Consider the following 6,282-nt stretch of genomic DNA (forward strand, 5'->3'; position numbering starts at 1 on the left):
TGTGCTGACGGACGTCCTGTGTGCACTGACGGACACACGGTCACACACGGACAGCCACGGACGTCCTGCGTGTGCTGACGGACGTCCTGCGTGTGCTGACGGACGTCCTGTCTGTGCTGACGGACGTCCTGTGTGCACTGACGGACACACGGACACACACGGACAGCCACGGACGTCCTGCGTGTGCTGACGGACGTCCTGTGTGTACTGAACAGACAGCCCACGTGGGCCAAAATCACCCGAACAGTCCACGGAGCGTGCTGATATGTGTACTGATGGACAGCCGGACGTCCTGTGTGTGCTGACGGACGGCCACGGACGTCCTGTGTGTGCTGACGGACACACACGGACGTCCGTGTGTGTACTGAACAGACAGCCCACGTGGGCCAAAATCACCCACGGACAGCCAAAATCACCCGAGAAGCCAAAAATGCAAAATTAATATTTTTGAAGAAAGTTTTCTGAAAGGAAACATCAAAAATATGTCAACAAAGAGTTTAGGATGTCAAGTGTTGATCAAAAGTTGCTGTAGACATCCTTTAGACCAAAAAAACTCCGACCTTTGTAGCATGCAAAAGACATGGTTAGAAGCAAAAGAAATTTATGAAAATTTACCAGAAAATAGCTTTAACCATCCTTATGAAGCATGCAAAAAATCAGATTCAAATTCGAAGTATATTTTTTTTACATTAAAAATACTCCCCGGAACACAACCAATGTCTGCTGGTGACAGACTGAAAAAAGCGTTTTGTATATATAAGGGGTAGGCACTCTCTTGAGCCTCCTACCCCCCAGTACCCGAACGGTTCGGTACGTAGTGTTGGACTGTTCGGTCCAACACTATCGAGGGCTGGGTTGAGGTCGATGGCCGGATTGTCCCCGGTGAATTTTCCGGGAACTTTTCCGGCGAATTTTTCGGTGGACCGTTTTGCCCCTAACTTCAAATTTTCGCGCTTGCATGGTCTGGCCTGGTTTCATCCGTCTTCCAGTTGCTTTTTTGATTACATCTCAAGAGTGGTTGGAAAGATTGATGTTAGCGGGGCAAATGAACATTCGGCGTATGAGTGGTGATTGGATAGCTAGTGTTTGTAGGCTCTGTGCTCGCGCACCCAACTACAGACCAACTATCCTCCTCAGTTCTTCACTATGTTGCAGTCTGGGATTCAGACTACACGGATGGCTTGACTGAGGTTTGGTATTGGTTCGGCTTGGACAGATCGGACGGACGGACAGACGGAAGATTGGCTAGACGGCTGCGATGGAGTAATGGGACGGCCAGTTTATACCTGAAACAAGGATGAACCTTTTTATGAGTTTTATGATTTCTATATGAAGAACAGAAAATAAACTATATAAGAAATGATAAACTGAAGCAAATATGATTCTTATGGATTTTCTTTTAAGATTCAAAACTAAATGATATGCAAAAATGAAAACAATTCAAATAAGAAGGATAGAAAGATGGATGATGGGATCTTTGTTGCTGGACGTGTGTCTCTCTCAACAAGGATCAGTGGATGGAGAATGGACTGAGGATGGAATCCGGCTTGCTTGATATGAATCTCTTCCAAGCTGGATCGATGGATGGAATGGATAGATGGATATAGATTGACTCTCTCAATCAATGGACGAACAGATGGTCTTGAATCACACAAGGCTCCCTGGACGTGGCTTCTTTAGGACTTAGTGAATCACACACAAAGAACTAGAGAAATAACAACAAAGAATACACAACTTTGTTTAAAAGAAAACGATTTCTTATTACTTTAAAAATGATCAAGGGTGCTTTACAATGAACTATGACCTGAGCTTATATAGGCTCGACACTGGGACAACTATAACGTTCCTATGACTCAAAAGGAAACAAAGTACACGAAAATTAAGTAGAAAATCATAAGCTAGGCTCCTTGAAGATATCTAGCCGTTAGGCTTGATTTGAGCCTCTCCAAAGGAACTTGACTGAGCCTTGTATCTAGACAGCTTCTGGATATGCCCATGATCTGGAAGCCTTCCTGAAATACTCCTTAGTCCACATATGAAAGAATATGGCCGTTGGTCTTCAAAGAGTTGTTGTGAAAACTCATTTACTCCTCCTAGTGTGAACATGGCCGAAAAAGGAAAGTTGTTGGCCATGAAGATTCGCCTGTTTCTCTGCATGCTGGTCCATCTAAACTCTTCTGGAATGTCTTCTGGAATTCATGGATCGTGTAGGGTATGTCTGGTTGCCTGATCTCGATTTGGAAATGGTTGGACCAACTGATTATGCAATCTTTCCATAATCGGCTCCTTATAACCGGGTTTGGGGAAATGGTTATATCTTCAACTTCACTGAGCCTTTTCTCCTGATTCTTGGCTTGTCGGATCCACAAAAGATCCCTCTTGAGATCCATAATTGAGTTTGGCCCGGCCGCTTCTTGGTTTGGCTGATTTTCTCTTCTAAGGGCCGATACTCGCAACGGATGGGCTGGGAAACCTCCAACTTGTAAAATTCATAACTTCTTGCTCCACGAAGCTTTTCTTGTAATTTCAAGCTTCAGTGATGAAGGATTGAGCTGGTATTCTTTGAAAATTGGTTTCATGCCAAAATTCCTTCTGGTGGTTGAGATGCACTTCTTTGAATGAACCTTGGTCGCAGGTAGCTCTAGTGAGGTAGTTGTGGCAGTTGTTGCTTATCTGGCTGAGCATTGGTTCAGGTACGGTTTCTGTGCCCGCAACATTCCCTCCCCCTTGAAAAGGTTTCGACCTCGAAACTGTATAGCCTGCACCAAGATAGAGCAAGTCAGCTTTCATTCTCTTTTGTGAGTGTAAGGTCTTCCCTTGGTAGGATTTTGGTTTAGTGATGTATGGTGCATCTGGTGGTTCTTCTTTGAACAGGTGGGATATGATAACCCTTCTGGTCCGGTATGGTTTGATCTTGGTCTTGGACAGATCTCCTCTAAAATCTTCAGCTTTGGGTCCTGTCATGAACTCAACAGCTTTGGCAAAAGACAAGTGTGTCATGGCAGTCATGGAATAATCAGCATATAAATCGGTTTGGTGAATTCCAATTTCAGTAGATGGAAAATTTTCCTGCTTCTTCTGATTTGGAAGATTGATTGATGCATCCAATGGCACGGCCTGTCTGTTTGGTGACTGGTCTGGGGGTTCTTCCTGAATTAAGATGCTACTGGTCGTAGTGCCATCTTTTCCAGAGAGGTGTTTAAGCAAAGATGGCTTCTTTGGTGGTGCGTTGTCATCTCTCTTTAAAATCACCTTCTTTTGCTTCATAGGTCCTTTGCTAAATGATGTACCTGTGTCACACCTTTTGGGACTAGACAAGCATATCATGGTAGCCTTGGAAGAATCATAAACAGAGCACACTAAGTTATTTAAATTATTTTGTACCTCCTCATGTGCTTGGACCGAAACATCTACTAGTTTCAATGGATTTCTAGTGGCTGGTTTAAGTCCTTCTTGTGGGTCTGGTTCAGGGATGATTTCTTCTTGTTTTAACCTTGAAACCACGTCCTCCTGGTGCTTATTTATACCTGCATAATCAGCCTTTGGGCAAGACAAATGCATTATACCAGAAGTAGGAAATTTACATACTAAGTGAGATATAACTTCACTAGTTGAATCCAAGTTAACTTCTAGTGAATTAGAAGTCACTACTAGCCTAGTTGGACAGGTTACAGCAAAGTGGCCTTTCTCATGACACCTATAGCAAGTGAATTCTACTGGTTTTGAAGAGTTAGAAGACTTACTTGGTTTCTTCTTCTCATGGAACTTAGGCAATGGTTTTGTACATAGCTCTCGAGTTTTGGCTTGTGGAGTTGGAACTCCTTGCACGCCACTGACCCTTGCTTCTGTTGTATGCTCGGTTGCTCCCTTGATGATGAGTGTAGACTCCTGGTGTAGCTTTAGGTCGTGAGCATTTTTGAGCTTAGCCTTTCGATTTGGCCTTTTTGCCAATATCAGCTGCCTTGGTTCAAGATTAGTATAGACCCGTATCTGATTCAACAGCTCATCTCCAGCTCCTTTCGCATATTCTTCATACAAGAGTTCTTTCATTTCTTGCCAAGTAGCTTCTGGTTCATCATAGGCAAGTCGCCAATAAGCATCTTGTTCCCACTTTCTAAAGGCATCTTCAGTGAGAGTGTCTTCGGCAATGGCTGTCTTATCCTCTTCATGGACTTGAGTAGAATCAAACCAATGTTCCATATCTTTCTCCCAGCACAAGTATGCTTCTGGTCCTTGATGATGGCCTGCAAAGATGACGTAACCAGGTTGATCATCATTTCTTCCAGCCTCACTTAAGGCCTCTTCTTCTTCAGCAATGTCTTGTTGAGAGTCTGGCTTTCCTTCATAGTTTTCCTCAGAGTTTCCTACACTGGTTTGTGAGCCAGTTTCGTCTTGGTACTCATCCTCCTGGTCAGAGTAAGGTACTTCACACCAGGGTATGCCTTCAGCATGAGACTCGTCTCCAACTTCTTCTTTAACAGATTGGAAACTTGCTTCTCCTCCATCAACATCTTCATAGACTTCTTCCGTTTTAGAGAAATTTTCCTCATGCTCATTTGCCTCTTCTAAACTGATTTCAGAATCAGCTTCCTCTTGCCATGAGCCTTCCTTGTCAGCTTCAGGATCATCACCTTCTGTCTCTTCTCCATGGCATTCATCTCCTTTATTGAAACTGATATTTGATTCAGTTTCTCCCTCATTCTCTCCTTGGTAGCTGGTATCTCCATGTGAGTAATCAGGTGGCTCTGGTTCAGGATATGCTTCAGCAGGGTCGTCTCCATACTCTGACATAGAGTAGTTATCATCAGAACATGACCCATCACAGCCATCCTCTTCATCGGACCAAGCTTGGTCGGCTTCATCAAGATCGGAGCCTTGGCTTGATTCATAAGAACTCTCTTCCTCAAAGTAATCTGCCATGGCGTCTCCCCTTATTGGTACCTTTCAAAAATAGAGAATAAGAGTATTAAGTCGTGGCTTAACAAAAGAAAGAAGAAGAATAAGAAACAAAAAAAAAAGATGGAAACCTAATTTTTTTTTTCTGAAAGTTTTGAAACAAATGGAAAATTAACTCCTATTTTTTTTTTACTTTTTCAAGCAAATCTCGAAATCTATAAAATAAAACAATGGAAATAAATATTTATTTTGGTTTTCAATTTAAAAGAAACAAAACAAGAAAAAAAAAGATTTTATGCTTGATGCAAATAAACCGAAAAAGGAAACTGGAGCTAGACAACTTAATGCAAACAAAAGACAAATTTTTTTGAGTTTTCTAAATGAATCAAACAAGATAATGAGCTATCCTTTTCGTGCCTATCTCTGGTTTTAAAACCAAGAACAAGCAATTCAAAATCGGACAGAAAATGCAACACTATGAATTTTTTTTTTTAATTGATTTTAATTGGTGAACAAATGCAATAAGATATGATGCAAGGATAAGATATCACCAGATTCAGGAGCTTGAGCTCTGATACCAAATGTTGCAGGCTGGGATTCAGACTACACGGATGGCTTGACTGAGGTTTGGTTTTGGTTCGGCTTGGACAGATCGGACGGACGGACAGACGGAAGATCGGCTAGACGGCTGCGATGGAGGAATGGGACGGCCAGTTTATACCTGAAACAAGGATGAACCTTTTTATGAGTTTTATGATTTCTATATGAAGAACAGAAAATAAACTATATAAGAAATGATAAACTGAAGCAAATATGATTCTTATGGATTTTCTTTTAAGATTCAAAACTAAATGATATGAAAAAATGAAAACAATTCAAATAAGAAGGATAGAAAGATGGATGATGGGATCTTTGTTGCTGGACGTGTGTCTCTCTCAACAAGGATCAGTGGATGGAGAATGGACTGAGGATGGAATCCGGCTTGCTTGATATGAATCTCTTCCAAGCTGGATCGATGGATGGAATGGATAGATGGATATAGATTGACTCTCTCAGTCAATGGACGAACAGATGGTCTTGAATCACACAAGGCTCCCTGGACGTGGCTTCTTTAGGTCTTAGTGAATCACACACAAAGAACTAGAGAAATAACAACAAAGAATACACAACTTTGTTTAAAAGAAAACGATTTCTTATTACTTTAAAAATGATCAAGGGTGCTTTACAATGAACTATGACCTGAGCTTATATAGGCTCGACACTGGGACAACTATAACGTTCCTATGACTCAAAAGGAAACAAAGTACACGGAAATTAAGTAGAAAAATCATAAGCTAGGCTCCTTGAAGATATCTAGCCGTTAGGCTTGATTTGAGCCTCTCCAAA

The sequence above is a fragment of the Brassica napus genome, unplaced genomic scaffold (assembly GCF_020379485.1).
Source record: "Brassica napus cultivar Da-Ae unplaced genomic scaffold, Da-Ae ScsIHWf_1730;HRSCAF=2360, whole genome shotgun sequence".
NCBI lineage: Eukaryota > Viridiplantae > Streptophyta > Magnoliopsida > Brassicales > Brassicaceae > Brassica > Brassica napus.